Genomic DNA, 13,845 nt, shown 5'->3' with positions numbered 1-13,845 from the left:
TTGTTTTCAGGCTGACCTGACTGGAGACTCAAACCACTGTCACCACGTGGCTTCCAGCTCTGCAGTCAGGCCCATACCAAGTGTGGCACCGAGGCTGAGCTGCTCTCATTTTTTAGTTCTCTCTTGGGAGAGAGGAATCCAGTTTGCAGTTAGGAAAGAGGGTTTCCAATGAGGATTTGAGTCTCGGCCCCCAGTCGCTGGCTCTGCAGGCAAGCTCCTCCCTGTCCTTAGGCCTCTGCTTCCCTTTTGGGGACATGGTGATGACAACAGCTTCGTGGAAATGTCATGTGGGAAGTTCTCAACAAATGGGAGCCAGTGTTTGGGGCGAGCCCTCGCTTTCGGGGCGTTTGTGCCCGCTGAAAGAAGGGCAGTCTCACTATCTGAGGTGGGGGAGAGACTCGTGACCCTCCTACACAGCGACTGCACAGAGACGCGGGTGTGAAGGTGCGTTTTGCATCCCGGCCTCTGTTCTCAGCACTCCACACGGGAGGCCTCATGACTCTCACAGTGACCGTCACAAATGAGGAAAACTGAGCGCGGAGAGGTTCAGTCACTGCTCAGCATGCCACAGTGGTAATGGCAGAGCCAGAGCCCAAGGTTTGCGGCCTGGGCCAACCTTCGTGTGCTGGGTGTCTGTGACCCTGGTTGGCTGTAGGGATGGGAGAGGATTGTGGCATGAGGACCCGGTTAAAGATGTCTGCCTCCGTTCTCTCTTTCTCTGAAAATATAAACTTTTAAACATGTTTTTAAAAGCAAGAGTCTTAAGAAATGAGGGTCTTAAGCATTTGCTCTAGGCGCGAATGTGTAGGGGCGCCTAGGCGCGTTTAAACGCGGGCTCAGCAGGCTACTCTCCCAGCTGCTCAGAAGCACTTTGTGGGAACAGAGTTGTTGCAAAACCTTTCACCAAAGGCAGTTTGAGTTCTGAAGACAGCTTTCCCCAGCCCTGTTGAAATGGAGGTAAGCCGAGGAAGTCCCACTTTTGTTGACAACTTGACTTCAGGATATAATTTTGAAGTTTCAGAGGAGTCTTAGAGACTTTGAAAGATTTCTGATCTCAGAGACCAGCAAAGGCACCGAGGGACCCGTGTACCTCCCTGGGCCTGGGCCTGGGCCTGGGCCTGGGCCGGCGGGAAACGAGGCAGTCACAGCGCGGCTCCACGGATCACTCAAGGCTGATTTGTGTCTGGGCGTGCTTTAATGGCTGTGGGGACTTGGCAGCTAATTAAGTCTAGGACGGGTCATTGTGCCCTGGCCGTCATTGGGGCGATTGCTCTGACGGCTGCCATCCAGCCGGTCGTGGACGGTGGTGCGCGAGGAGAGGCAGCTGAAGGTTTCTCACGAGACGCAGGGAAAGATCTGGATTCCAAAGTTTTCTCTTCCACACGGCGAGAGGCATTCGGGGACATGGCAGAAAAATGAGAGTGCAGGGAATTACTCATCTCGTCTCCCTGGCTGCTCTGCAATTACAGGACTGCTCCGAGGCCGGGGCTGGGTGGGGAGAAGGCTGCACTGCAAAGCAACAAGATAATTAGGCACAATCGAATTAGCTGAAGAGTAAGTGTCAGCCTTGGCTGCCATCGTCCTCATTTCATTATACTCAACCCTGTAATGCCTTTTTTGTTCCATTAAATCATTTTTAAGCAGCACCAAAAACACCGCAAAGACAGTAAAAAAGTGCAAGTAAGTGAGGAGAATGTATACCCCATTAGCGCCATCTGGAAAATATTTAATTGGATTAGCTCCGTTCAGACACGCTGCAGCGGACCGCTACCTTACATGCAGCGCACACCAGTAATTAGGGTGCCGTGTGTGCGCTCGCACGCGCATGCACGTGTGCTTGTTCCTCCCGCTCCCTCTCTTGGGTGGGTGTGAACAACACGGGCAGAGAAGGTTGTCTGCAGGGCTCAGAGTGCACATCTCAGGGTCCGCGTGGTGCTTTAGCTTCTCCCCCCCCCCTGCCATGGGCAGGAAGAGGGTGGTCCAGCTCCCCTGTGCAGATGGAGGGCTGAGGAGTAAGGGCAGACCCCCACAGCCCCCGTGAGCCAGGCTGTGGGCCCTGCCACGCGTCGACCCAAGGGGGAGGGAGTCCCTGTTCTCACTGGCCTGGCAAAGGCACTGTCTGCTCGTTGATTTGGACTTGGGGGCTACGTCCCCTAAGGGGCGGCCGCGCATGAGTTCTCAGACAGGTGCCATGTGGCCAAGCAGTGGCCCTGAGGGAAGCAGTGGCTTCTTGAGGGCTCATGTCAGCACACAGGGGCATTTTCAGAGATGCTCCATCAGAATGGGATGCCCCGCTATCATCACGTCGTCTTCCTCTGTCCCTGCCACCTTAATTCTGCAGTTCTGTTCACTGAACACACATCATGTGTCCTCTATACACACAATGCACTGATGATTGAGAAAAACAGAGTCAAATGAGACAGAGCCTAACCCTTTGGGTTCCAAAAGGCCAAGTGACGTATGAATAGAATGAGGGTATCCATCAACACTGGGCTTTCTCCAGAGCAGGCTAGTAGGTCCAACTAGCCGAGGCGGGGAGGGGACGAGGCGAGTGAGGAGGCGTGTGCACGTGCCCGGGGCACTGGGAGCAGAGAGCTCAGCGCCGCGGAGTCGGAGCGCCTTTGGGCTGACCTGGCTTTTGACTTTCCAATTCCAGGATGCCCAGTTAAATATGAATGTCAGATGAGCAGTGAGAACTGTTCTAGTGTAAATCAGATACGCGCACTATCTGGGCAAATTCAGACCAGCATTATTGTGTGTTTCCCCAGCATTCAGGTTTGACTGAGAGCCTTGCGTGTTACCTGCCAACTCTTCTCTGAGAAGACACGTAGATGTGCATTTAAGCCAGGCACAAATGAAGAGATGGTTTCTTTGTTTTGTTTTATTTTTAAGGTTTTTGCCATAGGGCACATGTGTTCACTGGAGAGAGACAGAGAGAGAGAGACAACAAAGAGGAAAATGAGAAATAACCTCTCGAGGGTTGGCCACACCATAATCTCTTCTTTTCCACTCTCCTGGGGTCTGGGGCACACACACACACACACACACACACACAGAGCGTGAATTTCAAGCTGCCAGGTCTGGGACTCGAACCACAGTTGGCCATGTGGGGGGCTCCAGCACATTAACTACCATGCCACCTGCTGGCCCCGATAGTTAGGTTTTATCTTTCAGTTTTTTAACTTTCAACAGAGAAGATGAAGTTCAAATGTGAACTTTTAAATGAGAAACAGCGGTTCTGCAGCACAGTTTGTGTAGTATTGTGGGGAGGACACAGGCTACACAGTCAAACGTGTATTTATTCATTTATTTTTAAATTTTGTTTTAGTTTGTTATAGGACGAGTATGCTTGCTGGAGAGAGAGAGGGCAGGAAGAGGAGTGGGAAATCAACCCCTACCCCCAGAGGTGGGGAGGGTGGCCTCACTGCAATCCCTTCTCTATTCTCTCGGTATTTTGGTACACACACAGGTGGTTTTTCAAGCCACTGTGTCTGGGACTCGAACCATGCAGCTTGCTATATGGGATCCAGCTGCCTTAGCCATCACACCACCGAATGGACCCAAATAGTTTATTAAAGCTTATTTACTTCTTCCATGACTGAGAAAGAGAGAGAGAGAGAGAGAGAGAGAGAGAGAGAGAGAGAACTTTGGAAAGGGTCCTGATGTCATGGATCACGTGCACATTTGTGTCTGTTGTACTCAGGGAGGTCTCTGGACTTGAACTGGGAACCCTTCCTTGTGGATCAGCCTTCCAGTGTCATGCTTTGCTGCTGTACCACCTCGAGCCCCTGAGTCAGACAGAGGCAGGTCCTATTCCTGTCTCTAAGACACCACTACCTAACATGGTGGTCTTGGTGCTACTCACTGGGCATGCCGGCCTTCTCCCTCCTGGCACATGGTAGGATTGGCTTTTTCTGCCTACTATGTGGAGAACTTCAAAAAGTTCATAGAAAATGCATATTATGAACGAAACTATGCATGGATTTCAAATTCAATAAGCTTCCACTTTCTGTGAACTTCCCGAAGTTGCCTTATCTTAACTAGAAGTGGCTACTAGACTTGCTCGGTGGAACATGAGTGGAGGTGGCGTCCGTCACTACCAGGTGTGGTGTGGAGCACCACCTGTGTGCTCTTCCTCTGCCGCAGTGACCCACGGTGTTCCTGTGGGAGCTCCCTCCTCAGTCTCTGGAGACCGGAAGATGTCCAGTCAAGGCAGAGTGCCCAGCCCACCCATAGTGGCCATGTGTGGAATGAGGGAAAACCAAAGTGTGTTGTAAGTCACTAAACTTTGATATTGTTTTTATGCAGCATAACCAAGCTTCTCCTGACTGATACACTGTGTTGTAATTTCGGCAAGCCTCTGACTTGCCATGATACTCAACATCCGTATTTGAAAAATATAGGGATAATGTAACCCCTCCTTTTAAAATACCAATTTTTATTTGAAGTAGTTAAGACTCACAAGAAGGTGCAAAAATAGTAGAGAATCCCAGTGTAGGCTTGGACCTCAGAGCATTTAGCCAAGTTGGTGGAAAATACTGGTTTGGTTCACCGGAAGCCTGAAGTCAAAATGGCTGGAGGTTGGTGCTCACAAAGTTCACCAGTAACTCGGGCGGCAAGCGCTGCCCAGGACTGACCAGCCTGCCATGCAGCTGCGGCCATGCTGCGGTCCAGCCTGTGAAGGGCAGCCCTGTGTGAGAAGCGTCTGCTCTTTATTAACTGCAAGTTGACTTTTAAGGTTTCTTCTTTCCGTTAAGGAACTGGTCCAAAGGGTTATGTAACTTTTCTGTCTTAGACACATTTAAAAAAAACATGTTAAACAATACAAAATGTCTACCAAAGCCACACGAGAGCTGACCGAGCAGGCAAGGCTCTTCCTTCCACGTACAGCCTGTGCGTGGTGGATGGGCCACTGTCCTTGACTTCCCCTTTACGGAGTTGCGTCCTGTTTCTGGGGCTGCCTGGTGGCACATGTCCATGCCCCACTGTGGCCAGATGGTCTCACTGGTCTCCTCCTCTGCAGAGATGCAGCTACAATAGAGCCACCCTGCAGGGAGCACAGGGACAGAAAAGGCCAGGGTGTCATGGAGCCCTGGGGTGCTCATCGGCACCCGCGTCTGAGAGGGCCCCTGGTCATCACATGCCTAGTAACATCTGTCCGTCTCCAAGTTCTCAGACTCTGAAATAAAAGGTCTGGCTGCCTTCCTTTCCAAGTTTCCTTCTCATTCAGGAGCTCTGTGCTGTGGTTCCTCCGACATTTGGAAAATCCTCCCAAACTAGGTCTCTAGCTGTCCAAACTGTGTCAGTAACTGACTGCTAACAGGAGGCTGTCCTCTCTCCTGCTCGGCTGCTCCAGAGCCTGAAAGGAGACCGTGGGTCCCAGAGAATCTTGGCTACTTCATCAGGCTTATTTCACCAGCATTTCTTTTTTAAGGTTTTGGTGCGTGATTTGCCAGAGAGAGTGAGAGGGAAAGGGAGAGGGAGAGGGAGAAATCACCCTTTGGGGGAACGGTCATACTGCAATCTCTTCATCTCCATTCCCTTGCTGGGATTTTGGGCATGTATATATGTGGGCTCAGCCTAGCATGAATTTCAAGCCACCAGGTCTGGGACTCGAAATGCAGTTATCTATGTGCGAGTCCAGTGCCTTAACCACTACACCACGCTGCCCCCTTACCAGCATTTAAGTCATTTTGCTGTGTAAGATCTTTGTTATTTAAAGACGAGGCTAGACCTGTGAACAAGAGAAGATGGAGCGAAACAGGAGCTGAACATGAAAACCATTTGACCAGTAGCTGTTTGTCTAAAGCGACAGCTTACCAATACTGGCCTTCCTCCCACTGAGTCTCCATGCCTGCACTGGGCCCAGTCTTGTGCTGTGCTTACAGTCCTGTGGGGTGTAGACCGTAGCCTGTTTTTCAGACTAATTTCTGAGTATTATATAATTTTTTCTGGATATGCTTATTTAATGCCGTGTCTCTCTGAAGCCGCCAACGTCGTCTGCTCTTGGATCCAGTTCAAGCTGCTCAGAGCAGTCACTTCTGAGGCTCCATGGGCTGAGCAGTCCTACACGGGCAGTAGAGGGAGAGCTGAGCCAGAGCCAAAAGGAGACGATTATCTCTGAGAAGCCAGCCTGTCTGAAACAGGGTCCGGCTCATAACCGGGGAACTCCGTGCTTGACGGAGAGGCGCCAGCATGCGTTGCGTTGCTCCCCAGAACCCGAATTGCTCTCGAAGAGGTAGAGGTGCCACCGCGCCCCCCAGCGCCCCCAGGCTGCTCATAGCAACCTGACTCCCGAGGGGCACCTTGTTGCCCTTGTTCCCCCTTCCTCTCCTTCTCATCGAGCTCCTGCAGGGTGCCAGGTGGGCGCTGGGGCTGCACACATGATAAGACATGGCCTCTGCCCTCCTGAAACGCACCTCGTGGTCAGAGATGGACAGGAAGCAATGTTCACACGTCAGTGAGGTGAGGGCAGGGTCAGGGGTTTGCAGTTTGTCATGAGGCATGGGATGAGGGCTCTCTAGAAAGAGCCTTAGCCAGCGCCTTGCAGGGCGAGAGTGTGTGGTTTGTTTAGGGAAACAAATGGACCCACGTTGGCTTGTGAAGGGCCATAGATGAACTGAGACACAGTGGGTGGGGCTCGATCACGGTGACCCTTAAATGTGGAACTTAGTTGGTTTGGACTTTATCCGGTTAGCAAGGGGGACAACTGCCCCCCCCTTTCCTTCATTTGATCTTATTTTGTGATATAGGAATGACTTGCTTTGTAGAATGCCCCAGAGAGACTGGAAGTTGGATGCTCGGCAGGCCGAGGTTCCTGTCGGTTCACGTAATACCCCGGGTGAGCGGGACATGCTGCACTCCCGTGGGGAGAGGCTCTGTCTGGTCAGCTTCTGACTGCTTGCTCAGGTGAGCTGTGCTCTTCGTTCCCAGCACAAGCATCCCTTTGGGGGAACGGTCATACTGCAATCTCTTCATCTCCATTCCCTTGCTGGGATTTTGGGCATGTATATATGTGGGCTCAGCCTAGCATGAATTTCAAGCCACCAGGTCTGGGACTCGAAATGCAGTTATCTATGTGCGAGTCCAGTGCCTTAACCACTACACCACGCTGCCCCCTTACCAGCATTTAAGTCATTTTGCTGTGTAAGATCTTTGTTATTTAAAGACGAGGCTAGACCTGTGAACAAGAGAAGATGGAGCGAAACAGGAGCTGAACATGAAAACCATTTGACCAGTAGCTGTTTGTCTAAAGCGACAGCTTACCAATACTGGCCTTCCTCCCACTGAGTCTCCATGCCTGCACTGGGCCCAGTCTTGTGCTGTGCTTACAGTCCTGTGGGGTGTAGACCGTAGCCTGTTTTTCAGACTAATTTCTGAGTATTATATAATTTTTTCTGGATATGCTTATTTAATGCCGTGTCTCTCTGAAGCCGCCAACGTCGTCTGCTCTTGGATCCAGTTCAAGCTGCTCAGAGCAGTCACTTCTGAGGCTCCATGGGCTGAGCAGTCCTACACGGGCAGTAGAGGGAGAGCTGAGCCAGAGCCAAAAGGAGACGATTATCTCTGAGAAGCCAGCCTGTCTGAAACAGGGTCCGGCTCATAACCGGGGAACTCCGTGCTTGACGGAGAGGCGCCAGCATGCGTTGCGTTGCTCCCCAGAACCCGAATTGCTCTCGAAGAGGTAGAGGTGCCACCGCGCCCCCCAGCGCCCCCAGGCTGCTCATAGCAACCTGACTCCCGAGGGGCACCTTGTTGCCCTTGTTCCCCCTTCCTCTCCTTCTCATCGAGCTCCTGCAGGGTGCCAGGTGGGCGCTGGGGCTGCACACATGATAAGACATGGCCTCTGCCCTCCTGAAACGCACCTCGTGGTCAGAGATGGACAGGAAGCAATGTTCACACGTCAGTGAGGTGAGGGCAGGGTCAGGGGTTTGCAGTTTGTCATGAGGCATGGGATGAGGGCTCTCTAGAAAGAGCCTTAGCCAGCGCCTTGCAGGGCGAGAGTGTGTGGTTTGTTTAGGGAAACAAATGGACCCACGTTGGCTTGTGAAGGGCCATAGATGAACTGAGACACAGTGGGTGGGGCTCGATCACGGTGACCCTTAAATGTGGAACTTAGTTGGTTTGGACTTTATCCGGTTAGCAAGGGGGACAACTGCCCCCCCCTTTCCTTCATTTGATCTTATTTTGTGATATAGGAATGACTTGCTTTGTAGAATGCCCCAGAGAGACTGGAAGTTGGATGCTCGGCAGGCCGAGGTTCCTGTCGGTTCACGTAATACCCCGGGTGAGCGGGACATGCTGCACTCCCGTGGGGAGAGGCTCTGTCTGGTCAGCTTCTGACTGCTTGCTCAGGTGAGCTGTGCTCTTCGTTCCCAGCACAAGCATCTTGGTGGCCACTCCGCCTATACTATTCAGTGAGCACCTTTAGTGTTCTTCAGGTGACCAGGGTGCTTACGTTCGCACATGGCTTATTGCATGAGCAATAGATAAACCTTCGTCTTGGGACTCAGGGCCCTGTTGCAGCTGCTGACCTCTCATCCTAGGTAGGCTCACGGTGGTCCGCACTGCCCTGCAGAGTCGCCCCCTTTCAGTTTTTCCTGGTGCCTTCATCCACTCCCATGAAATTGGTCTCTGTGGGTCCCCCTCATGATGCACTATTTTTTCTTCCACTCCTCCTTAGTTGACCAGACTTGCAAGGCCCCCCTCAGCCCTCCTCTTCTCTTAGGAGCGAGATTCCCATCTGTGACTGGGTCAGGTTGCCTGCCCTAGCTGAGCCTGAGTTTTCTAACCCGAGTGCTGTGAAGTTACAGTGATAGTGTGGGCACTCTCCACGGCAGCTGAGTCCAAATGATATGCAGGTTCTAACACATTCAGCCTGGTAACAACGCTGTGGGCCACATCTCGTTACTCTCCTAACTTTATAACTGAGGAGACTGAAGCACAGAGAGAAAACAGCTGTACTGACGCCGAGAGAAAAGAGAGGGAGAGCGTGAGAGAGCGTGAGCTGTTTGGGAACTAGTGAAAATGCCCGATGTTGGTATAGCTAATGTCTAATTAGAAAGAGAGAATGGGGAAGAAGCAAAATTCGAAGTTATGACAGCTACAAACCTGTCAAGAAGTGATGGAAATCATCAAGCCACAGACTCAAGAACTGCTATGAACCCCACAAAGTATAAATACAAAACACTGAGTCACATCATGGTGAAAGTGCTGAAAAAAACTTAAAAGCAACTAAAACCATAATATATATCCCATTCAAAGGAGCAGCAATAAGACTTAAAGCCGACTTCTCAATGGAAATGATGGCGGCCGGAAAATAATAGAATGTTATCTTCAAAGCACTGACAGAAAATAACCAAATTTTATGCCAGCAAAATTATCCTTCAAAAAGGAAGATGAAATAAAGGCATTTTCAAACAAATGTGAGTCAAGAAAAAAATGTTACTAGCAAACATACACTAAAGGAAATATTAAAGATAGTCTTTAAGCAGAAGACAGATGATTCTGAATAGAACAACACCAGTGCAAAAAAGACAAAAAGCAACATAGAAAGTAAATATGTGATGAGGTCAAAATGAACGTTGACTGTATGGAATAACAATAATAATGCCCAATGGAATTGAAAATATATGACAAATTAAGGTACACAAAAACAATAGCCAAAGGCATCAGAAAAGTATTAATAAATGAAGTCAATTCTAAAGTCTTTGCATTGCATTGGAAGTGTAAAAATATTTTTATTAGCTTTTACTTACCAATTATTTCAAGACTGACTGTTAAAAGAATAGGAAGGATTAACTGGATAAGAAAAGAAGACATGGGGTAAGAAAAAGCACAAAATTTGTTTAAAAAATGGAGGAAAGGAAAGAAAAAAGACATAAGGCAAGCATGAACAAATCAGAAAAATAAAGTTAGATGTAAAGTTTCATCAGAAAATTATGCTACTGGTGAGTGATGGGGCTGGGACTCAAACCCAGGTAGTTTGCATATGATAATAAAGAACATAAGCAAGAAGCAAAATGTTCATAGAATATATAACACTGTACAGAGTTATTTTCAGAATTAAATATGGAAGTGAATATTCTTTGTAAATTGTGAAATGTCGTGTGCTTATTTTATTTCTTGCAACTGTAAAATAATACATATTTGGGTATGTATTATATTTGATATAGCATCTGACGTAGTTCAGAATACATAATCATAGAACTTCTGGTTGATCTAATACCATCTCTCTGTCTTCTTTCTCAAAGGCTAATAACATATCCTGTATAAAAACTATGGCATCAGGAAAGTCAGTAGGTAATGAGGTGGTTACGGTGCTGGACTCTCACATGGCTTGAAAGGCATGCCAGAGGCATGCCCCAAATCCCTAGAGGAGTGCAGTGTGACCATCCTCCCAGGGGGTGATTTCTCATTTCCCCACTCTCTGTTTCTCTCTGGCAAGTGCATGTGCCCTATGGCAAAAACCTTAAAAAAATCAATGGCATCAGACTTTTGCTACCTTAATACCATTAAAATAAAAAGAAAGAAAAAAAGGAAAAAAACCTGAGATAAAAATGTTAAACAGCTTTTTCCGATTTCTGACGTCAGTAAGTACAGCACTGTGTTCCTACGGAGAAGGGGAACCCAGGGGAGATGAGCCTAGTGATAGCTGGGAGGCAGTTCTGGGTCATGGTGCAGAGAGGGAGAATGTAAAGGATACCTAGTGGCCTTTGTAAGTTGGAGAGCTAGAGAACTGAGTTGCAGAGATGGAGAGAATTTGTGGGGTGAGATAGGAGGGAGTTACAGAGTAAAAATGCCTCCAGAAATGATATGAGTTTCTCAAGTTTTTGGCTAAATAATTTTCTGCATTGCATAAGAATGACGCTTCATGAGGCCAGGCTAAGAACAGCTTCTAGGGTTTAGAGCAGTAGTTGAAAACTGAACAGTTCTCGAATTTCACACAGTGGGGAATGATTGAAGATCTCACACGCCAGAGAAGTGATACTTCATTGGATACTCAGAGAATTCATTATTAAGAACCAGCAGAACCTGTGGGAATGAACCCAAAATAGCTCTTAAAAAAGGGATATTCTGAGCTCTCCTTAAAATAACTTCAAAACAGCTCTCGAAAGGAGCAAAGTGATTTGCAAGTAACTCAACTGCCTGCTATTCTGTATAGGAATATAACAAAATCCAGTAGGTTAAAACATAAAATTCAGTGCCTAGCATTGGATCAAAAGTTACTCTACATGCTAATAGTAGGGAAATATGACCTATACACAGGTTAAAAACAATTGACACTAGCATAAAAGGGTGTTGAAATAGCTATTATAAACCTGTGAAGTATGCTTAAGGATGTAAAAGAAAACCATGTAGGAAAGAGGAAAAAAGTCTTAGGGGAAAAAAAAAGAAACTTCTATGGGAACCAGCAGTTAGAGTAATGGCTATGTTGCTGGACTCCCACGTAGTCGACCGTGGTTTGCATCCCAGACCCGGTGGCTTAAAACTCACGTCGGGTGCGTGTGTGTGCGTGCCCAAGATCCCGAGAGGAGAATGGAGGAGAAGGGATTGCGGTGTGACCATCCCCCTGGGGGGTGATTTCTCGCTTTCTGTCTCTATGTCTCTCTCTGTCTGGCAAGCGCACGTGCCCTATAGCGAAAAAAAAAAAAAAAAAAAAAAACCTCTCTCAAAAAAAAAAAAAGGAACTTCTAGATGGAAAATGCAATATCTGAGAAAAAAATAACTAAATGGAATTAAAAGTAGACTTGACATTGCAGATTAACAAAAAGCAGAGCAGTATACTTGAACTGTAGCAAGAGAAACCATCTGAAATGAAGCGTAGTGAAAAATAAGACTGAAATGAACTTTGGGAAAACATCAAATGGTCTTACAAACATATCATTGAGGTACCTGAGCAAGGGAGTAGGAAATAGAGAAATACTTGGAGTAATAATGATTAAAAAAAAGTCTACTTTGATGAAAACCATGAACCCATAGATCCAAGAATCTTTACAAGACCTAAGCAGGATACACGCGCGTGTGCAGACACACACACACACATCCCCCCACACACACACGTTATACACTGGCACATCCTAATGAAATGGTTGACTACCAAGGTAAAGAAGACATCTTAAAAGCAGCCAAAGACTAAAGACATTTTACACATAAAGATACAAGATAACACTATAGATTTTGTACTAGAAATTATGTTTGACCTTCCGTTTTCTTCCCTGTGTTACTCTGGGTCCAAGTGACTGGCCTCACCACCCAGTGGATAAGAAACAGACTTAGACAACCCCTGTTCTAGTGAATTTGATAGCCTCATGTAACTGGAACTTTAAAGGAAAACACATAAAGGACTTGAATAAAAACACCATGCAAAATAGAGCTGGAGGAGCCTTATTTGTGCACAGGGACACTCCTGAAAATAACTCAAGCACTCTGTTTGATTTCATACCAGAAAACTGTAAGAGGATAGAGGCAATTGTAAAACAAAACAAAACAAAAACAACAAACTACCCAGAAGGTCATAAAGCAGCCTATGTGCTTCTAGTCGTAGATCTAGCATAAAGGCAGAATGGGTGGGTCCCGATCTCCATTGTGAACAAGACTGCAGAAGTTTTATAAGTACCTTCAATGACAGTAAACAAAGTGGCAGCTTTTTGTACAGTGTTTAATCGATAGCTTGTTGGAAAATGTCATATTCAGGTCTGCACCACTACACCTGTGAAACTCTGACAGCACACTGGAGGCCATTCACATAAAGCTTGGAGTAAAAGCTGGAGAGACTACTCCTGAGAAATTTCACTCTAATCGAGGTGGAATGTTTAGGAGCCTGTGTAAATGCACCAATAAATGAAAATTATTATGAGGATTTGACACCTAAAGATGCTGGAGAAATTACTGATGAACTCAAGGCTGGCAAAAAAGCCAAACCCTGAGCCAAGGAGTGGGCAACTCTCTTGTGAGCCTGCTGGAGGTCTTACCACTTTGACTGAACCACCCAAAGGACCTGGCTTTGGTGTGCAACTAGGCCTTTAGCTTATATAATTGTAAATACGTTACTGGAGAAATGAAATATAAACCTCCTATCTGAAAAAAAAAAACACAACAAAACTCATGAAACTATGCATGTTAGAGATAATGGAATAACATCATTAAAATGTGACAGAAACAAACACAAACACTATCAACTCGGAATTAAATACCAAAGAAAATATATCACAAAAACGAAGTTGAACTATGTATTTTTTTGTTTTTAAGAGGGAAATTTTTGCTATAGGGTGCATGTGCTTACCAGAGAGACAGAGAGACAGAAAGCAAGAAATCACTCCCCAGGGGGTATAGAGAAAGATTTTTCAGAAAGATAATAGTGTTAATGAATCAAGAAGTCATGACAATCCTAAATGAATGTACAGTTAATAACAGAGTTTCAAAATGAATGAAGTAAAACTTGAAAGTATTGGAGAATGAAATAAATTCACAAATATAGTTGGAGATTTTAATATTTCTCTTTCAAGAATTGATAGAAAGGGTATATAGAAAATGAATAGAGATAAACAAGACTTGGACAACAATATCTGAGGAAAGTTTTTTTTTAATTTATTCATTCTCTACATTAATTCACTATACACCATCACAACACACAAATGAATTTTCCATCCAAGATACACTGTGCATTGGCTCAATCAAGCACATCCACATACATGTTCTCAGCAAATAATTTTCCAATTCTTATGTCCTGCATACCTTGCCCTTTGTCTTGCCATCCCTGATTCCCCATCCCCCACCCTCTGCTATGTCCCATCTTCCTCCCCCATTGTCCCTGGCATCCATGGTTGCCCTCCATACCTTCCT

General features: G+C 46.9%; 1 pseudogene; it reads left to right on the top strand.

Moving 5' to 3' along the window:
- The first annotated feature begins 7,641 nt into the window (after nucleotides 1-7,641).
- LOC102502747 (NADH dehydrogenase [ubiquinone] flavoprotein 2, mitochondrial pseudogene) lies at nucleotides 7,642-13,029 on the top strand (annotated as a pseudogene).
- The last annotated feature ends 816 nt before the right edge of the window (nucleotides 13,030-13,845 follow it).

The sequence above is a fragment of the Tupaia chinensis genome, unplaced genomic scaffold, assembly GCF_000334495.1.
Source record: "Tupaia chinensis unplaced genomic scaffold, TupChi_1.0 Scaffold000671_1, whole genome shotgun sequence".
Taxonomy (NCBI): domain Eukaryota; kingdom Metazoa; phylum Chordata; class Mammalia; order Scandentia; family Tupaiidae; genus Tupaia; species Tupaia belangeri.
This window is presented reverse-complemented; position numbering and strand designations above follow the sequence as displayed.